This window comes from Bufo gargarizans, chromosome 4 (assembly GCF_014858855.1).
Source record: "Bufo gargarizans isolate SCDJY-AF-19 chromosome 4, ASM1485885v1, whole genome shotgun sequence".
In the NCBI taxonomy this organism is placed as follows: Eukaryota; Metazoa; Chordata; class Amphibia; order Anura; family Bufonidae; genus Bufo; species Bufo gargarizans.
In genome coordinates, this window is record NC_058083.1 from 164,242,247 (window position 1) to 164,262,599 (window position 20,353).

The following is a 20,353-nucleotide window of genomic DNA, read 5'->3' on the forward strand; positions in this document are numbered from 1 at the left end:
GCCAGGTACAAATGTGGCCAGCCAGGGCCCACTACTGGAGGACGAGGAGGACGAGGATGAGGAGGAGGTGGAGGAGGATGAGGATGAAGCATGGTCACAGCGGGGTGGCACCCAACGCAGCTCGGGTCCATCACTGGTGCGTGGCTGGGGGGAAAGGCAGGACGATGACGATACGCCTCCCACAGAGGACAGCTTGTCCTTATCCCTGGGCAGCCTGGCACACATGAGCGACTACATGCTGCAGTGCCTGCGCAACGACAGCAGAGTTGCCCACATTTTAACCTGTGCGGACTACTGGGTTGCCACCCTGCTGGATCCACGCTACAAAGACAATGTGCCCACCTTACTTCCTGCACTGGAGCGTGATAGGAAGATGCGCGAGTACAAGCGCACGTTGGTAGACGCGCTACTGAGAGCATTCCCAAATGTCACAGGGGAACAAGTGGAAGCCCAAGGCCAAGGCAGAGGAGGAGCAAGAGGTCGCCAAGGCAGCTGTGTCACGGCCAGCTCCTCTGAGGGCAGGGTTAGCATGGCAGAGATGTGGAAAACTTTTGTCAACACGCCACAGCTAACTGCACCACCACCTGATACGCAACGTGTTAGCAGGAGGCAACATTTCACTAACATGGTGGAACAGTACGTGTGCACACCCCTCCACGTACTGACTGATGGTTCGGCCCCATTCAACTTCTGGGTCTCTAAATTGTCCACGTGGCCAGAGCTAGCCTTTTATGCCTTGGAGGTGCTGGCCTGCCCGGCAGCCAGCGTTTTGTCTGAACGTGTATTCAGCACGGCAGGGGGCGTCATTACAGACAAACGCAGCCGCCTGTCTACAGCCAATGTGGAAAAGCTGACGTTCATAAAAATGAACCAGGCATGGATCCCACAGGACCTGTCCGTCCCTTGTCCAGATTAGACATTAACTACCTCCCCATAACCATATATTATTGGACTCCAGGGCACTTCCTCATTCAATCCTATTTTTATTTTCATTTTACCATTATATTGCGATGCTACCCAAAGTTGAATGAACCTCTCCTCTGCCTGTGTGCTAGGCCTAAATATATGCCAATGGACTGTTGCAGTGGTGGCTGACATGAAGCCTGATTCTCTGCTATGACATGCAGACTAATTCTCTGCTGACATGAAGCCAGATTGTCTGTTACGGGACCTCCCTCCTCTGCCTGGGTGCTGGGCCTAAATTTATGACAATGGACTGTTGCAGTGGTGGCTGACGTGAAGCCTCATTCTCTGCTATGACATGCAGACTGATTCTCTGCTGACATGAAGCCAGATTGTCTGTTACGGGACCTCTCTCCTCTGCCTGTGTGCTAGGCCTAAATATATGCCAATGGACTGTTGCAGTGGTGGCTGACGTGAAGCCTGATTCTCTGCTATGACATGCAGACTGATTCTCTGCTGACATGAAGCCAGATCCTCTGTTACGGGACCTCTCTCCTCTGCCTGTGTGTGTGCTGGGCCTAAATATATGCCAATGGACTGTTGCAGTGGTGGCTGACGTGAAGCCTCATTCTCTGCTATGACATGCAGACTAATTCTCTGCTGACATGAAGACAGATTCTCTGTTACGGGACCTCCCTCCTCTGCCTGGGTGCTGGGCCTAAATATATGCCAATGGACTGTTGCAGTGGTGGCTGACGTGAAGCCTCATTCTCTGCTATGACATGCAGACTGATTCTCTGCTGACATGAAGCCAGATCGTCTGTTACGGGACCTCTCTGCTCTGCCTGTGTGCTAGGCCTAAATATATGCCAATGGACTGTTGCAGTGGTGGGTGACGTGAAGCCTCATTCTCTGCTATGACATGCAGACTGATTCTCTGCTGTCATGAAGCCAGATTGTCTGTTACGGGACCTCTCTGCTCTGCCTGTGTGCTAGGCCTAAATATATGCCAATGGACTGTTGCAGTGGTGGGTGACGTGAAGCCTCATTCTCTGCTATGACATGCAGACTAATTCTCTGCTGACATGAAGACAGATTCTCTGTTACGGGACCTCCCTCCTCTGCCTGGGTGCTGGGCCTAAATATATGCCAATGGACTGTTGCAGTGGTGGGTGACGTGAAGCCTCATTCTCTGCTATGACATGCAGACTAATTCTCTGCTGACATGAAGCCAGATTGTCTGTTACGGGACCTCTCTCCTCTGCCTGTGTGTGTGCTGGGCCTAAATATATGCCAATGGACTGTTGCAGTGGTGGCTGACGTGAAGCCTCATTCTCTGCTATGACATGCAGACTAATTCTCTGCTGACATGAAGACAGATTCTCTGTTACGGGACCTCCCTCCTCTGCCTGGGTGCTGGGCCTAAATATATGCCAATGGACTGTTGCAGTGGTGGGTGACGTGAAGCCTGATTCTCTGCTATGACATGCAGACTAATTCTCTGCTGACATGAAGCCAGATTGTCTGTTACGGGACCTCTCTCCTCTGCCTGTGTGTGTGCTGGGCCTAAATATATGCCAATGGACTGTTGCAGTGGTGGCTGACGTGAAGCCTCATTCTCTGCTATGACATGCAGACTAATTCTCTGCTGACATGAAGACAGATTCTCTGTTACGGGACCTCTCTCCTCTGCCTGTGTGTGTGCTGGGCCTAAATATATGCCAATGGACTGTTGCAGTGGTGGCTGACGTGAAGCCTCATTCTCTGCTATGACATGCAGACTAATTCTCTGCTGACATGAAGACAGATTCTCTGTTACGGGACCTCCCTCCTCTGCCTGGGTGCTGGGCCTAAATATATGCCAATGGACTGTTGCAGTGGTGGGTGACGTGAAGCCTGATTCTCTGCTATGACATGCAGACTAATTCTCTGCTGACATGAAGACAGATTCTCTGTTACGGGACCTCTCTCCTCTGCCTGTGTGTGTGCTGGGCCTAAATATATGCCAATGGACTGTTGCAGTGGTGGCTGACGTGAAGCCTCATTCTCTGCTATGACATGCAGACTAATTCTCTGCTGACATGAAGACAGATTCTCTGTTACGGGACCTCCCTCCTCTGCCTGGGTGCTGGGCCTAAATATATGCCAATGGACTGTTGCAGTGGTGGCTGACGTGAAGCCTCATTCTCTGCTATGACATGCAGACTGATTCTCTGCTGACATGAAGCCAGATCGTCTGTTACGGGACCTCTCTGCTCTGCCTGTGTGCTAGGCCTAAATATATGCCAATGGACTGTTGCAGTGGTGGGTGACGTGAAGCCTCATTCTCTGCTATGACATGCAGACTGATTCTCTGCTGTCATGAAGCCAGATTGTCTGTTACGGGACCTCTCTGCTCTGCCTGTGTGCTAGGCCTAAATATATGCCAATGGACTGTTGCAGTGGTGGGTGACGTGAAGCCTCATTCTCTGCTATGACATGCAGACTAATTCTCTGCTGACATGAAGACAGATTCTCTGTTACGGGACCTCCCTCCTCTGCCTGGGTGCTGGGCCTAAATATATGCCAATGGACTGTTGCAGTGGTGGGTGACGTGAAGCCTCATTCTCTGCTATGACATGCAGACTAATTCTCTGCTGACATGAAGCCAGATTGTCTGTTACGGGACCTCTCTCCTCTGCCTGTGTGTGTGCTGGGCCTAAATATATGCCAATGGACTGTTGCAGTGGTGGCTGACGTGAAGCCTCATTCTCTGCTATGACATGCAGACTAATTCTCTGCTGACATGAAGACAGATTCTCTGTTACGGGACCTCCCTCCTCTGCCTGGGTGCTGGGCCTAAATATATGCCAATGGACTGTTGCAGTGGTGGGTGACGTGAAGCCTGATTCTCTGCTATGACATGCAGACTAATTCTCTGCTGACATGAAGCCAGATTCTCTGTTACGGGACCTCTCTCCTCTGCCTGTGTGTGTGCTGGGCCTAAATATATGCCAATGGACTGTTGCAGTGGTGGGTGACGTGAAGCCTCATTCTCTGCTATGACATGCAGACTAATTCTCTGCTGACATGAAGACAGATTCTCTGTTACGGGACCTCTCTCCTCTGCCTGTGTGTGTGCTGGGCCTAAATATATGCCAATGGACTGTTGCAGTGGTGGCTGACGTGAAGCCTCATTCTCTGCTATGACATGCAGACTAATTCTCTGCTGACATGAAGACAGATTCTCTGTTACGGGACCTCCCTCCTCTGCCTGGGTGCTGGGCCTAAATATATGCCAATGGACTGTTGCAGTGGTGGCTGACGTGAAGCCTCATTCTCTGCTATGACATGCAGACTGATTCTCTGCTGACATGAAGCCAGATCGTCTGTTACGGGACCTCTCTGCTCTGCCTGTGTGCTAGGCCTAAATATATGCCAATGGACTGTTGCAGTGGTGGGTGACTTGAAGCCTCATTCTCTGCTATGACATGCAGACTGATTCTCTGCTGTCATGAAGCCAGATTGTCTGTTACGGGACCTCTCTGCTCTGCCTGTGTGCTAGGCCTAAATATATGCCAATGGACTGTTGCAGTGGTGGGTGACGTGAAGCCTCATTCTCTGCTATGACATGCAGACTGATTCTCTGCTGTCATGAAGCCAGATTGTCTGTTACGGGACCTCTCTGCTCTGCCTGTGTGCTAGGCCTAAATATATGCCAATGGACTGTTGCAGTGGTGGGTGACGTGAAGCCTCATTCTCTGCTATGACATGCAGACTGATTCTCTGCTGACATGAAGCCAGATTGTCTGTTACGGGACCTCTCTCCTCTGCCTGTGTGCTAGGCCTAAATATATGCCAATGGACTGTTGCAGTGGTGGCTGACGTGAAGCCTCATTCTCTGCTATGACATGCAGACTAATTCTCTGCTGACATGAAGCCAGATTGTCTGTTACGGGACCTCTCTCCTCTGCCTGGGTGCTGGGCCTAAATTTATGACAATGGACTGTTGCAGTGGTGGCTGACGTGAAGCCTGATTCTCTGCTATGACATGCAGACTGATTCTCTGCTGACATGAAGCCAGATCCTCTGTTACGGGACCTCTCTCCTCTGCCTGTGTGTGTGCTGGGCCTAAATATATGCCAATGGACTGTTGCAGTGGTGGCTGACGTGAAGCCTCATTCTCTGCTATGACATGCAGACTGATTCTCTGCTGACATGAAGCCAGATTCTCTGTTACGGGACCTCTCTCCTCTGCCTGTGTGTGTGCTGGGCCTAAATATATGCCAATGGACTGTTGCAGTGGTGGCTGACGTGAAGCCTCATTCTCTGCTATGACATGCAGACTAATTCTCTGCTGACATGAAGACAGATTCTCTGTTACGGGACCTCCCTCCTCTGCCTGGGTGCTGGGCCTAAATATATGCCAATGGACTGTTGCAGTGGTGGCTGACGTGAAGCCTCATTCTCTGCTATGACATGCAGACTAATTCTCTGCTGACATGAAGACAGATTCTCTGTTACGGGACCTCTCTCCTCTGCCTGGGTGCCGGGGCCTAAATATCTGAGAATGGACTGTTCCAGTGGTGGGTGACGGGAAGCCAGATTCTCTGCTATGGAACCTCTCTCCAATTGATTTTGGTTAATTTTTATTTATTTAATTTTTAATTTAATTCATTTCCCTATCCACATTTGTTTGCAGGGGATTTACCTACATGTTGCTGCCTTTTGCAGCCCTCTAGCTCTTTCCTGGGCTGTTTTACAGCCTTTTTAGTGCCGAAAAGTTCGGGTCCCCATTGACTTCAATGGGGTTCGGGTTCGGGACGAAGTTCGGATCGGGTTCGGATCCCGAACCCGAACATTTCCGGGATGTTCGGCCGAACTTCTCGAACCCGAACATCCAGGTGTTCGCTCAACTCTATTAATAAGCCATCCACTTTTTTTTCACTGAACTGTTGGAGTGCTGCCTTCTTTTACTTAATATAGTCAAGTGGACCTTGGTCGCCTGTCTTTAAAGGGATTGCACCTGCTGGTTTCTGTGTGCTGCTCTTTATGTTTTCATATATATATATACAGTACAGACCAAAAGATTGGACACACCTTCTCATTCAAAGAGTTTTCTTTATTTTCATGACTATGAAAATTGTAGATTCACACTGAAGGCATCAAAACTATGAATTAACACATGTGGAATTATATACATAACAAAAAAGTATAAAACAACTGAAAATATGTCATATTCTAGGTTCTTCAAAGTAGCCACCTTTTGCTTTGATTACTGCTTTGCACACTCTTGGCATTCTCTTGATGAGCTTCAAGAGGTAGTCACCTGAAATGGTCTTCCAACAGTCTTGAAGGAGTTCCCAAAAATGCTTAGCACTTGTTGGCCCTTTTGCCTTCACTCTGCGGTCCAGCTCACCCCCAACCATCTTGATTGGGTTTAGGTCCGGTGACTGTGGAGGCCAGGTCATCTGGCGCAGCACCCCATCACTCTCCTTCATGGTCAAATAGCCCTTACACAGCCTGGAGGTGTGTTTGGGGTCATTGTCCTGTTGAAAAATAAATGATGGTCCAACTAAACGCAAACCAGATGGAATAGCATGCCGCTGCAAGATGCTGTGGTAGCCATGCTGGTTCAGTATGCCTTCAATTTTGAATAAATCCCCAACAGTGTCACCAGCAAAGCACCCCCACACCATCACACCTTCTCATCCATGCTTCACGGTGGGAACCATGCATGTAGAGTCCATCCGTTCACCTTTTCTGCGTCGCACAAAGACACGGTGGTTGGAACCAAAGATCTCAAATTTGGACTCATCAGACCAAAGCACAGATTTCCACTGGTCTAATGTCCATTCCTTGTGTTCTTAAGCCCAAACAAGTCTTTTCTGCTTGTTGCCTGTCCTTAGCAGTGGTTTCCTAGCAGATATTCTACCACGAAGCTGCTGTTAACCTGTGATTTCTGAGGCTGGTGACTCGGATGAACTTATCCTCTGCAGCAGAGGTGACTCTTGGTCTTCCTTTCCTTGGGCGGTCCGCATGTGAGCCAGTTTCTTTGTAGCGCTTGATGGTTTTTGTGACTGCACTTGGGGACACTTTCAAAGTTTTCCCAATTTTTCGGACTGACTGACCTTCATTTCTTAAAGTAATTATGGCCACTCGTTTTTCTTTACTTAGCTGCTTTTTTTCTTGCCATAATACAAATTCTAACAGTCTATTCAGTATAACTATCAGCTGTGTATCCACCTGCCTTCTCCACAACGCAACTGATGGTCCCAACCCCATTTATAAGGCAAGAAATCCCACTTATTAAACCTGACAGGGCACACCTTTGATGCCTTCAGTGTGAATCTACAATTTTCATAGTCATGAAAATAAAGAAAACTCTTTGAATGAGAAGGTGTGTCCAAACTTTTGGTCTGTACTGTGTATATATATATATATATATATATATATATATATATATATATGAAACAATGAAAAGAGGGCAGCACTCCGGTCTTGTGATGAAAATAAGGTGGGATTTATTACACCCAAAGCAATGCAGCATTTCAGCTCTCTCAATGGAGCCTTTGTCAAGCTTGACAAAGGCTCCATTAAGAGAGCTGAAATGCTGCATTGCTGCCCTCTTTTCATTGTTTCTAGTCTACTGTTCCTGGTCCAGGAATTATTGTGGGACTTGCACCTGGCATACCTATAGAGTGCTTCTGTTTGTTTTTATTTTTCATATATATATATATATATATATATATATATATATATACATACTTTTCAAAGAAGGAGGCAGCACTTCCAGATTTCGGTGGCAGGATGAAGACCCCAAAACTTTATTCCCAGCAACGTTTCGGCCTACTCAATGAGGCTTTTGTAGCTTGACAAAGGCCTCATTGAGTAGGCCAAAACGTTGCTGGGAATAAAGTTTTGGGGTCTTCACCCTGCCAATGAAATCTGGAAGTGCTGCCTCGTTCTTTGAAAAGTACATATCTTGGAGGAGAAGCCGACCTCTGTGAGTTATTTCACCCAGTGCACACGGTCTGACTGTGCTGCTGCGGTATTTGCTGTTTTATATATATATATATATATAAATATATATATATATATATATATATATATATATATATATATATATATATATTACTTATACATACTGTGAGGCAGTGACAGGACCATCAGTCATCAGGTCTGAGGCAGCACCAGGTGACACAATCAGTCTGGGATTAGAGCCCAGCCTAGACTGTCAGTCAAAAAGGGAGAGGGAGATTCTTTGTGCAACAGAGTCCTGCTGGAGGCTCTGTAAGAGTGGTCTCAGCCGGGCTGGCTGAGGGGCCACGAGCCTAGGTGATAGCCTGGACTTTGGGGGGACGCAGTGATGCCTGTGGTACTAAGGTCGCTAGGTCAGAGTTGGGAGGACTGCTGGATCCTAATTCCCCAAAGAGACTTGTACAGCCTGGAGGCTGAGGGAACTGTTAAGCCTCTTTCACATGGGCGTTGCGGGTGACATGAGGGAAAAGATAAGTGTGTGTTTTTTCCTTGTGAGTGCTAAGAGTTTTAATGCGTATTACACGCGCATGAGAAAAATCTGCATTTTTGGTACCCAGACCCGAACCCGGACTTCTTCACTGAAGTTTGGATTTGGGTTAGGTATTCTGTAGATTTTATTATTTTCCCTTATAACGTGGTTATATGGGAAAATAATAGCTTTCTTAATACAGAAATAAGTAAATTTGGGATGTAACATAACACAGAAAAGGAACTTTGGTAACGTCACTGCGCTCATCACATGGTCCACCACCATGGTGATGGACCATGTGATGGACCATGTGATGAGCGCAGTGACGTAACCAAAGGTCCTTCTCTCCCAGGTCCTCAAAGAAGAAGAAAGAAGACAAGCCGGGCTGCGCGAACAAGTGGATGAGGTGAGTTTCATTTAAAAAAAAATTTTAATTTTAACCCCTCCATCCCTAATTTACTTAGTATTCTGTATTACGAATGCTATTATTTTCTCCTATCACGATGTTATGAGGGAAAATAAAAAAGATCGGGTCCTCATCCCGATCGTCACCTAGCAACCATGCGTGAAAAAAATAAAGCATAGTGTTTGGACCTTAAACTTGGTGTCTGGCTAAGATATCTGTGAGAATGACCCCCGAAAGAGAGCTAATCCCCCTCAATACACATACACATAATGCATCTATTATACAGTACAAAAGAATGTAGTACACCTAGCAGTGTACTGGTACAGTATATGAGGCACAACGTATAATAAATACAGTGTGTACAGATATATAATACTTCACATATCAGTACACTGCTGTATATACTGGCCAGGAATGTCTAGCAGGAGGGGCTATGAAAGGGGCATGGTGCCCTATTTAGATTCTTGCTATGGGCCTAGTGATTTCCACGTATGCCCCTGTAAGTAATCATAGCTTATTTACAGCTACATTACATATACAGAATGCAATTAGTAAGTAAGACTTTTGTACCATCACCTACTACACAAGCTGTAAATTAGAAAAGTAAGCACCCTTTATAGCAGGGCTATCCTATAGGTTGGGGCCATGTGTGCCTAAAGGAAAATGCATGATTAAACAGGTTTCATCTGACAAAAGATCTCCTACATTTCAGTGATTATCTGTTAAAATTCAATGTGAATTTCCCAGTAGACCACAATTACAACGGTAATTATCACCCACTGATTTGTTTTTCACTTTGCTCATTGATTTGCACTAATATATGGCTTCTTCCAGCTAATCAGCTATGCTATATTTTGTATATCAGTATGCTGTCAGAGAATGAACACGTTCTTGTTCAGATTCGGAAAGATATTTGAGTAACACAGGTGTACATCTCTTTACAAGATAGATGCATAGTTTTGCATATATTTTATTTATTTTTTTCAGTTTCCAAATGTAAAAGTAATTGTTCATGTCAGCAAGCAGAGATGTTGGCATTAGTGAAGAACTGAAACAAAATGTTTCTGCAGAACTTTTTCATTATTCAGCTTTAATTTATATTGAATGAGAAAATCCATTAAGATGCAAAACAAACACAGAGGGAAGTTGTAGAAGCTCAATCCATCCCACAGCTGTAAGCCTTGGCCCGGTCCAATGTCTTTCTAAACAAGCAGCAAGACGTATGACGGTTTTTAAGCTACTTTTGTGGCAAGCCATATTTGTGCCATAATATGCAACTTTTTTGCGCTTTTTGCCACTTTTTAATATCGATTATAAAAAGGGTGGAGATTAGTGGCAGGGCGGAGTCTCTGCGGCCCTCCATATTTACTGTAATTTACACCAGAAACTGGAGTAAATTACAGTTGAAGTTGTAGATTTGAGTCTCTGGCATGGAGGACTAGAGATGCACTTAGGGGGCACTTTATTAAGATCAGCGTTTTAGACGCAGATCTAAAAAAGCCCCTGCGCTGGTGGTGGATCACTGCAGTTATGTGGAGGTGATTCTAAATTTAAGCCAGCTTCCTTGCTGTCTTACATATAGACCATTTTGTACACCTAAACCAGTATAGAAAAAGATGAGTGAGATGGGCCTGCCTGACCATCCCCTTCCCCACCCACGCCGTGCCCCCTTTTTTAGATATGGCATGAGCAGGGAAGTAGTCAAACAGATTCTGCTGCAACATGGCGTGCAACAGAATCTGCGCCACAAAAGTGGCATATATCTGTTTGTAAATGACCTCCTTAATTTATTGCATTTCACTCCAGCACAGAGGAGATCAAGGGGCTTAATATGTTATTGGGTAGTATTTGAAGTCACATTTTTGGAAGGTCTGCAGTTTTCAAGTCCTTTTTATTACAAAATTGCCCAATGGCACAATTATGCCAGACATAGACATGCCAGTTCAATGCAAGAATCTTGCTGCATGTGGCAGTGTGGAATCCCTTTCTGACCTCTGCTACTCTGACAGGATCGCAGTTTATTATAATTAGAGATGAGCGAAGTTCTGAAAATTTTTATTTGGCTGCTTCTCCGAATTTCACAAAGAAATGTGACAAATTATAGTACTGTTGTAGAAATATTAATAGTTGTAATCTGCTCTCCAATAGCTTTGTGTAAGGAAATGTAAACCCCCTTTCCCTCAGCCGCAGTCAGAGCCAGACCCAGGTGTTACCATCTTGAATTCTAAGCAACTGCTACCCTCCCTGCCCAGTCTGTTTCTTTTATTTACTCACAAAAGGTGTAAAAGGGGCTGGCCCAAGACAAGGATACAGGAAGTGATGACATACAGGAAGTGCTGACATGTCAAAGGACCGGGAAGGGCATCAATGTGGCTGGACAGACAATGCACACACCCCATCCCTGTATAAGGAAGGATGAGTCATGTTAACCAGCCAGGCGGCAGCCCATCACCTATCACTGTCAGCATGGATCCCATTCAATACTGCTCAAAAGTAACCAGTATCTAATGAAGAACATTCTACTAGTTCTTATAGGTTTGAGATTATCTGCGAGACATTGCTACGGCTATTGTCAGTATACGGTACGAGTATACCGACAAGGCAGATATGCATGTCTTAAAAGCAGATATGTATCCAGAAAGGGATAGCTAAGCCGCAGCAGAGGTATAATATGTATCTCTCGTTATGCAGACTTCACTTCTCTAATGTGTATAGACATTTGAAGGGAAGAAGCCCAGTGCATTGCATTTAGTGTCGACAAACCGGGAAATGCCCCCCTACACACTGAGAACACGTCTCCAAGCCCATGAGAAGTTTTTCAAACTGACGGTTTTACCACTGGCCCCAATTTAACCCAAGTACCTTCTGCTAGAGCGTTCTTTGGCTAAAACTGATACAGGGAGACAGATGACAATCTATAAAAACACACACACATCCTAAGATAAAATGTCCGCATAATAAAATTTCCACAACAGTACCTTATCACAAAGCACATTCATTTGAATGTCACGGGCGCAATTACGAGGAACGGTCATTGTGCCGTACCCGTCATTGAAGCCCTAAGATGCTGCGTCCAACACCAATCGTAGCATCTGAAATTAAGGCCTTTCAGGGGCTAAGCCAGTTAAAGAAAGAATACATACTTACCTTATTCATTTGATTGCGAAGAGGCCATTGTGGCCCCTGTGATTAAAGACACCGCGCAAAATCTCCTGCGTGATGTCACCACGCCCAGCCAGCGCGGTGATACACACGTCTCCCCACCTGAAAAAAGACATCTGTTCATCCAGTTTAGCCTGTTATCCTGCAAGTTGATCCAGAGGAAGGCAAAAAAATATATATGTAAGGTAGAAGCATATTTTCCCCACTTTCCCCTCTTGAACTCTTTAAGTGAAATCAGCATTACCACCTCCTCAGGCAGAGAGTTCCATAGTCTCACTACTCTTAGGCCCCTTTCACACGGGTGAGTATTCTGCGCAGGTGCAATGCGCGAGTTGAACGCATTGCACCCTCACTGAATCCTGACCCATTCATTTCTATGGGGCGGTGCACATGAGCGGTGATTTTCAAGCATCACTTGTGCGTTGCGTGAAAATTGCAGCATGCTCTATATTGTGCATTTTTCACGCAACGCAGGCCCCATAGAAGTGAATGGGGCTGCGTGAAATTTGCAAGCATCCACAAGCAAGTGCGGATGCTGTGCGATTTTCACACACGGTTGCTAGGAAACGATCGGGATGGGGACCCGCTCATTATTATTTTCCCTTATAACATGGGAAAATAATAGCATTCTGAATACATAATGCTAAGTAAAATAGGGCTGGAGGGGTTGAAAAAAAATATAAAATTATTTAACTCACCTTAATCCACTTGTTCGCACAACCTGTATCTCTTCTGACTTGTTCTGTGAGCAATAGGACCTTTGATGACGTCACTGCGTTCATGGTGATGGATCATGTGATGGACCATGTGATGAGTGTAGTGACGTCATCAAAGGTCCTATTGCTCACAGATGAAGACAGAAGAGATGCCGACTGCGCGAACAAGTGGATTAAGGTACGTTACATTTTTTAAATTTATTTTTAACCCCTCCAGATCTTCTGTACTATGCATTCTGTATTCAGAATGCTATTATTTTCCCTTATAACCATGTTATAAGGGGAAATAATACAATCTACACTACAACTAACCCAAACCTGAACTTCTGTGAAGAAGTTCGGGTCTGGGTACCACAGTCAGTTTTTTATCACGCGCGTGCAAAACGCATTGCACCCGCGCGATAAAAACTGAACATTGGAATGCAATCGCAGTCAAAACGGACATGCCCGTGTGAAAGAGGCCTTACTGTAAAGAATCCTCTTCTATCTTTGTGTACAAATATTTTTTCCTCCAGACGCAGAGGATGTCCCACTCGTTACAGTCCTGGGGATAAATAGATGATGGGAGAGATCTCTGTACTGACCCCTGATATATTTATATTTTTCTCTAAAGTGAATAACCCTAATGTTGATAATCTTTTTGGGTACTGTAGTCCACCCATTCCAGTTATTACTTTAGTTGCTCTCCTCTGAACCCTCCCCAGCTCTGTTATGTCAGTTTTGTTCACTGGAGCCCAGAACTGTACACAGTACTCCATGTGTGGTCTGACTGTGATTTGTAAAGTGGTAGGACTATGTTCTCATCACGGGCATCTATGCCCCCCATTATTTTATTGTACTTGACAGCAGCTGCCTGACACTGGTTTCTACATCTTAGTTTGCTATTCACTAAAATTTCAAAGTCGTTTTCCATGTCAGTGTTACCCAGTGTTTAACATTTAGTATGTACTGGTGACTTGCATTATTCCTTCCCATGTGCATAGCCTTACATTTGTCAGTGCTAAACCTCATCTGCCACTTATCTGCCCAAGCCTCCAGTCTATCCAGATCGCTCTGTAGTAGTATACTGTCCTTTTCCGTGTCAATTACTTTACACAGTTTAGTGTCATCTGCTAAAATGGATATTTTACTGTGCAAGCCTTCTACAAGATCATTAATAAATATATTTAAGAGAATATGGCTCAATACTAACCCCTGAGGTACTCCACTAGTGACAGTGACTCAATCTGAGTGTGTACTGTTAATAACCACCCTCTGTTTTCTATCACTGAGCCAGTTACTTACCCACATACAGACATTTTCCCCCAGTCCAAGCATTCTCATTTTATATACTAAACTTTTATGTGGTACAGTATCAAATACTTTGGAGAAGTCCAGATATACGACATACATTGATTTACTGCGGTCAAGACTGTAACTTACCTCCTCATAGAAACTGATTACATTAGTTTGACATGACCGATCCTTCATGAAACAATGCTGATATGGTGTTATTTGCTTATTTTCACTGATGCACTCCAAGATAGCATCTAGAAAACCTTCAAACAGTTTACCCACGACAGATGTTAAACTTAACGGCTTATAGTTTCTGGGCTCTGTTTTTGGACCCTTTTTGAATATTGGCACCACATTTGCTATGTGCCAATCCTATGGAACACTCTCTGTCAGTATAGAGTCCTTAAATATCAGAAATAAGGGTCTGGCTATAACATGACTTAATTTTCTTGGGATACGGGGGTGTATGCCATTTTCTCCCAGCGATTTGTCTATTTAAATTTTTTTAAGACGCTGCTGTACTTTTTCCTGGGTCAGACAGGACACTTTTACTGGGGAATTTACTCATACATTCTACACTTCATCTGACAGTTTATTTTCTTCAGTCAATACAGTGGATAAAAAAAATATGTAATAGCTTTGCTTTCTCCTCATCGTTCTTTGCAACTCCCCCTTTATTACTCTGTAAAGAACCAACAGATTTATACTTTTTACCATTTATAATTGAAGAACATTTTAGGGTTAGCTTTACTCCCTGGCAATTAATCTCTTGGTCACTAGTTTGGCAGAATTTTTTTGTCTTTTACACATTCAATATTTTTCCTTATAGTTTTTCAATGCTTCCTCGCTAACCTCATGTTTTAGTAATTTAAATGCTTTCTTTTTGTCATTTATTGCTTTCTTTACAGTTCTATTTATCCAGATTGGTTTTCTCTTGTGCGTTAATCTTTTATTCCCTTAAGGTATGCATCTCTTACAAATAGATTTTAGGATGCTTTTAAAAACATCCCATTTTGTTGCTGTATTTCTATTTTTGAGGACTTGGTCCCAGTTAGTCAGGCCTATGGCCTCTCTTAGTTGGGTAAATTTAGCTTTTTTGAAGTTTGGTGTTGTTTTTTTTTTGCCTACATGTATTTCTACCCACAGTGACTCCACATGTTCATGTCCCTCACTTCCTGGAGTGTGATTTAGACAGGACATACATAACTACATAAACGCAAACCCCTCCTCTCTCTGGTTTTGACAATCCTTTCTAAACAGACTGTAACCCTGTACATTAACTGCCCAGTCATAACTATCATCCAGCCATGTCTAAGTTATGGACACTATGTCATAGTCCTCCTCACACATCACTAATCCCAGTTCACCAGTTTTATTAGTCAGGCTTCTGGCATTGGTGTACATACACTTGAGAGGTTTATGTATATTCTTTACCCTATACCTTTTTTTATGAACTGTTCTAGTCCCTCCTTCCATTCCTCCCCCAGTTCCTCCTATAACATAATTACCCTTCCACCAGTGCCTAGTTTAAACACTCCAACCTTCTAGCCATCTTTTCCCCCAAAACAGCTGCCACTTTCCCATTGAGGTGCAGCCCATCCCTACGATACCCATCCCTACGATAGAGCCTGTAGCCAACAGGGAATTCTGCCCAGTTCTCCAGGAACCCAAACTCCTCCTTCCTATACCAGTTCTTGAGCCACTTGTTAACCTTCCTAATCTCCCGCAGCCATTCTTGGGTGGCTTGTGGTACATTTGAGGATACCCCTTTGTATTTCATTTTAAATTGTCTGTTGGGTTTTGAACCAACAACCTTCAGTATTGAAAGCAAAGATGGCTAATTATTGAGGCACTGAGCTCAATTCTGGTAAGCATGCAGATTTTCTTTGGCTTAAAAACTCAGTAGTAGTTTTCCCATGTATCATGTATTCACATACACATTGTAATAGTATCCACAGATACTATATATATATATATATATATATATATATATACATACAGTACAGACCAAAAGTTTGGACACACCTTCTCATTCAAAGAGTTTTCTTTATTTTCATGACTATGAAAATTGTAGATTCACACTGAAGGCATCAAAACTATGAATTAACACGTGGAATTATATACATAACAAAAAAGTGTGAAACAACTGAAAATATGTCACATTCTAGGTTCTTCAAAGTAGCCACCTTTTGCTTTGATTACAGCTTTGCACACTCTTGGCATTCTCTTGATGAGCTTCACGAGGTAGTCACCTGAAATGGTGACTACCTCGAAGAACCTAGAATATGACATATTTTCAGTTGTTTCACGCTTTTTTGTTATGTATATAATTCCACATGTGTTAATTCATAGTTTTAGCTGAACGAGTGCAAGGCAGAAGCCTGCATACATATCGTGTCCACTGTGCTAAAGCCTGAAACAGCCCATCCCCCACATCTTAACCCCACACTCCAAAATAGTATCAATAAAAGCTACAGTTCATCCCGCAATATATGAGCCCCCACACAGATCAGTAGATCATATAACTATAAAAAAAAGTTATGGGGGTTAGAATATGGTGATGTAAAAAAAAAAATAATTACTTTTTTATCAAAGTGTTGATGTATTTTTACACTATTTAGACATAAAAACCTATACATATGTGGTATCATTGTAATCTTACTGACCCAGAGAATTAGGGGCACAGATCAATTTTGCCACAACTGGAATGCCATAGGAACAAAACCCATAAAAAGGTGGAAGAATTGTGTTTTTTTTATTTTTTTATTCCACCCTATTTGAAATTGTGTTTTGCCCGTTTCACACTACATTGTATGCCATATTAAAAAACTTCTCCCATAATAAAAAAAAGCCCTCATACATCTATGTGAATGCAAAAATAAAAAGTTATGGCTTAAACAAGATAGGGAAGAAAAGGGAAAATGCAAAAATGAAAAAACCTCTGGTATCCTAAGGGTTAAAGGGGCTATCTAACCCCTAATATGCCTCCCCAAAACTCCCAGGCACTGCAAAAAGTTAATACTTATGCTCAATAGGGTGGTGCAGTTAATAGCAGGCTGCGTCGGAAATGAGCCTCCCTAGCGTCACCCGCGATGCTGGGAGGCTCATTCCCATTGTGGTCTGCTATTGGCTGCACCCCCCTATGTCGCTGGATGATGGGAGGGAGGCAGTGGCGGCTGTGCAGGCATCAGGAGCAATGCAGGTGCTGGGGAATGAGGTAAGTAAGGTGCCCGGCCCCAGGCATTTTCGGGGGAATTATAGGGGTTGGATACATAACCACCAATCATATTCTCCTCCCACCCCTGCAAGGTGACTGATGTGCTGAGGGGCCCTATAGGATCATAGAGGACTCAGTAGGACAGTGTGCTTCCCCCCTCTTCCCCCCCCCCCCGGGAATACCCATATCCAACCAATACCATATATATACTTTATATTAAGTCTGCTGCTGTCCTCATACTGTGGAACACTTCTGTGTTCACTGACCAGTCCTTCAGTATGGGCCAGTGGTGGGGGCACTCACTGGCTGATGACTGTTTTGAGGGTGGGCGGCAGGTGGCGGGCAGCACGTGAGCGCAGAGAGGATAACTCTGCCATGTCGGGTGCATGCCTCTATTCTGGTGGTCAGACGTCTGGTTTTTAGACTCCTGGTCCTCTGTCCGGCACAAGGCCAGGACGGATGGCCAGAAGTCCTCCTTTTTTGTGGCCATCGGCGACTCTAGACTCGACAAGTACGGGGCGCTTTAAGAATAACTCACATCACGACATAGAGCGCACTGACAAAACGTCACGTGTCTGGCAGCGCCTGCATCACGCCAGTCAATTCTGGTTTGTGCAGGCGCAGCCACGCGGGAAGTGGAGGAACAGACTCTGAGGAGTGCAGCTGCGCTGAGGTACAGTACTTACTGGTCGTCAGTTTTTTTAACCCCTCGGGGGACTGCTGAAAAGGGTTAATAAATACTGTGAATTGGGGTACTGCTGAAAGGGGTTAATAAGTACTACTGTGAATGGGGACTGGCTGGCTCCACATCCCTTGGCCCCTCCGGGCCACCCTAGTCTCTGTGTGCCTGCGCTGCTCCTGCTGCCTGATACAATGGCCAATCAGCAGCAGGATCCTTGCGTTGCTAAAAGCTGATTGGCCAGTGTGAAATGCAGATGCAGTGTGCTTGGGAGGGAGCCACAGCCCGAATCATGGTGGAGGCCAGACAGAGGGGTCAGAGCCACATAATCACTTGATCTTTACTGAACAGTAAATACATAATTTTGGGGGCCTGTAGTCTAACTGGCCAACAGTAAAATTGTTATACGGTGACCGCCTAATGTACCTCCAGCCACATATTCACTTGATATTTTCTGTATGGTGAATGCCTAATGTTTGGGGCTTGTACTTCCGTGGGCCACAGTAAAATTTGTATTCATTGACCGCATAATGTACCTCGAGCCACATAATCACTTGTTCTTCTATGTTAGTTAATTGCCTAATTTTTAGGGCCTTGTAATTTTGTGTCCTAAAATAAAACATTGCTAGGCTCCAACGGGGCACATTTTTGAGAATTTCCCTTTAAGACGCATAAAAATGTCCCATGATTAAAATACTGTTTTCCCCCTATAAGATACACCTCTGCATAAGACGCACCTAGGCTTTTGAGGAGGAAAATAATAAGAAGAAAAAAAATGGAACCAAAAGGTGTGCATTTGGTGGGTTTTGAACTAATGGTGGTCTGTGGTTGACACACTATTATGGAGGGGTTTGTGGTTGACACACTATTATGGAGGGGATCTCTGGATGGCACTGTTATGGGGATCTCTGGATGGCACTGTTATGGTGATCTCTGGATGGCACTGCTATGGGGACATCTGTGGATGACACTGCTATGGGGACATCTGTGGATGACACTGCTATGGGGACATCTGTGGATGACATTGCTATGGGGACATCTGTGGATGACACTGCTATGGGGGGATCTGTGGATGACACTGCTATGGGGGATCTGTGGATGACACATATATAGCATCTTATGCTATGTGTCATCCACAGATCCCCCCATAACAGTGTCCTTGCAGTTTGAATGACCCTAATACAGGGGCTGGGGGCCGGCATCTGGATTAGGAATGACAGCGGGGACCGGTGCAGTCCCTGTATTCTAATGCACTGGCCTCGCTCACTGTTGTATAATCTTATCTAACCTGTAGGCATTGTTAAGATATAATAATCATGTGTAATCCATCTAAATTACTTACAACATTAAGTTTCGTAGCAAAGAGGAGGGAGGAGGCAGGCCGGGATGGCGGCGCAGGCGCATGATGTAGTGAGTGACGCGCTGCTCGCCCGCCCTCCCGGCCTGCCTCCTCCCTCTTCTCTGCTACGGAACTTAATGTTGTAAGTATTAGTAATACAGATGGATTACACATGATTATTATATCTTAACAATGCAGGTTAGATAAGATTATACAACAGTGAGCGGGACAGTGCAATAGAATACAAGGACTGCACCAGTCCCCTCTGTCATTCCTATTACAGATGCCAGCCCCCAGCCACTCCTCCCTCTCAGTGGGGCATCGCGACGACCGTGTATCATTTTAAATTGCAGAATTTGGGAGGGGTGGGGCGGAGCCAGCGCTTGAGCCGGATGGACGTGTGAAGCGCTGTTCTCCTGCCTGCATATCCCTCTCAGCACTTCATCATAAGCTAACTGGACGCTGAAATGGTCAAGATCGGGAGCCAAAAGACCACAGACCAGCTAGGAAGCAATCGCTCCCAAAATAAGGTCGGGGAGATGCAGAAATTAATTAAAAAGGCTGCCGCTGTGGCAGTGAGCCGCGATTCCAAGATAGCACACCACGCTCCACACAAGCTGCCTGCAGCTGCTTGCAGCGATAAGGTAGGGGATGAACCCAGTGAGGCAGAATGCCTGCCGATTTCCAGAGCTTTCTTAAAAGAAGCTCTCGCAGAAGCTCTGGGCCCCCTTAGTGTGGACATTTCTGCGATAAAGGAGGACATTAAACATATTGGCAGGAGAGTGGAGGCCCTGGAGGAAACTCAGGCCGCAATCCTCCAACACCAGAGCGAAGTGTCTTCTAACATGTCGCTAGCTCAGGTTCACATAAATGCCTTATATACAGCCTTGGAAGACCAAGAAAATAGAAGCAGGTGCAATAACTTGCGCTTTAGAGGGATACCAGAAACCATCTCAGCTATGGACATCCCAGAGACGGTAATTCAGATATGCCTCAAGATCTTAGGCCCTGATTTGGCACATGAGGTCCTGCTTGAACGGGCTCACAGAGCCCTTAGACCCAAGCTGCAGGCGAATGATCCCCCCAGAGACATAATTTGTAAATTCCTGCATTTCCCTGTGAAGGAGGCCATACTTGCAAGCGCCAGAAACGCCAACTCTGTGGAGT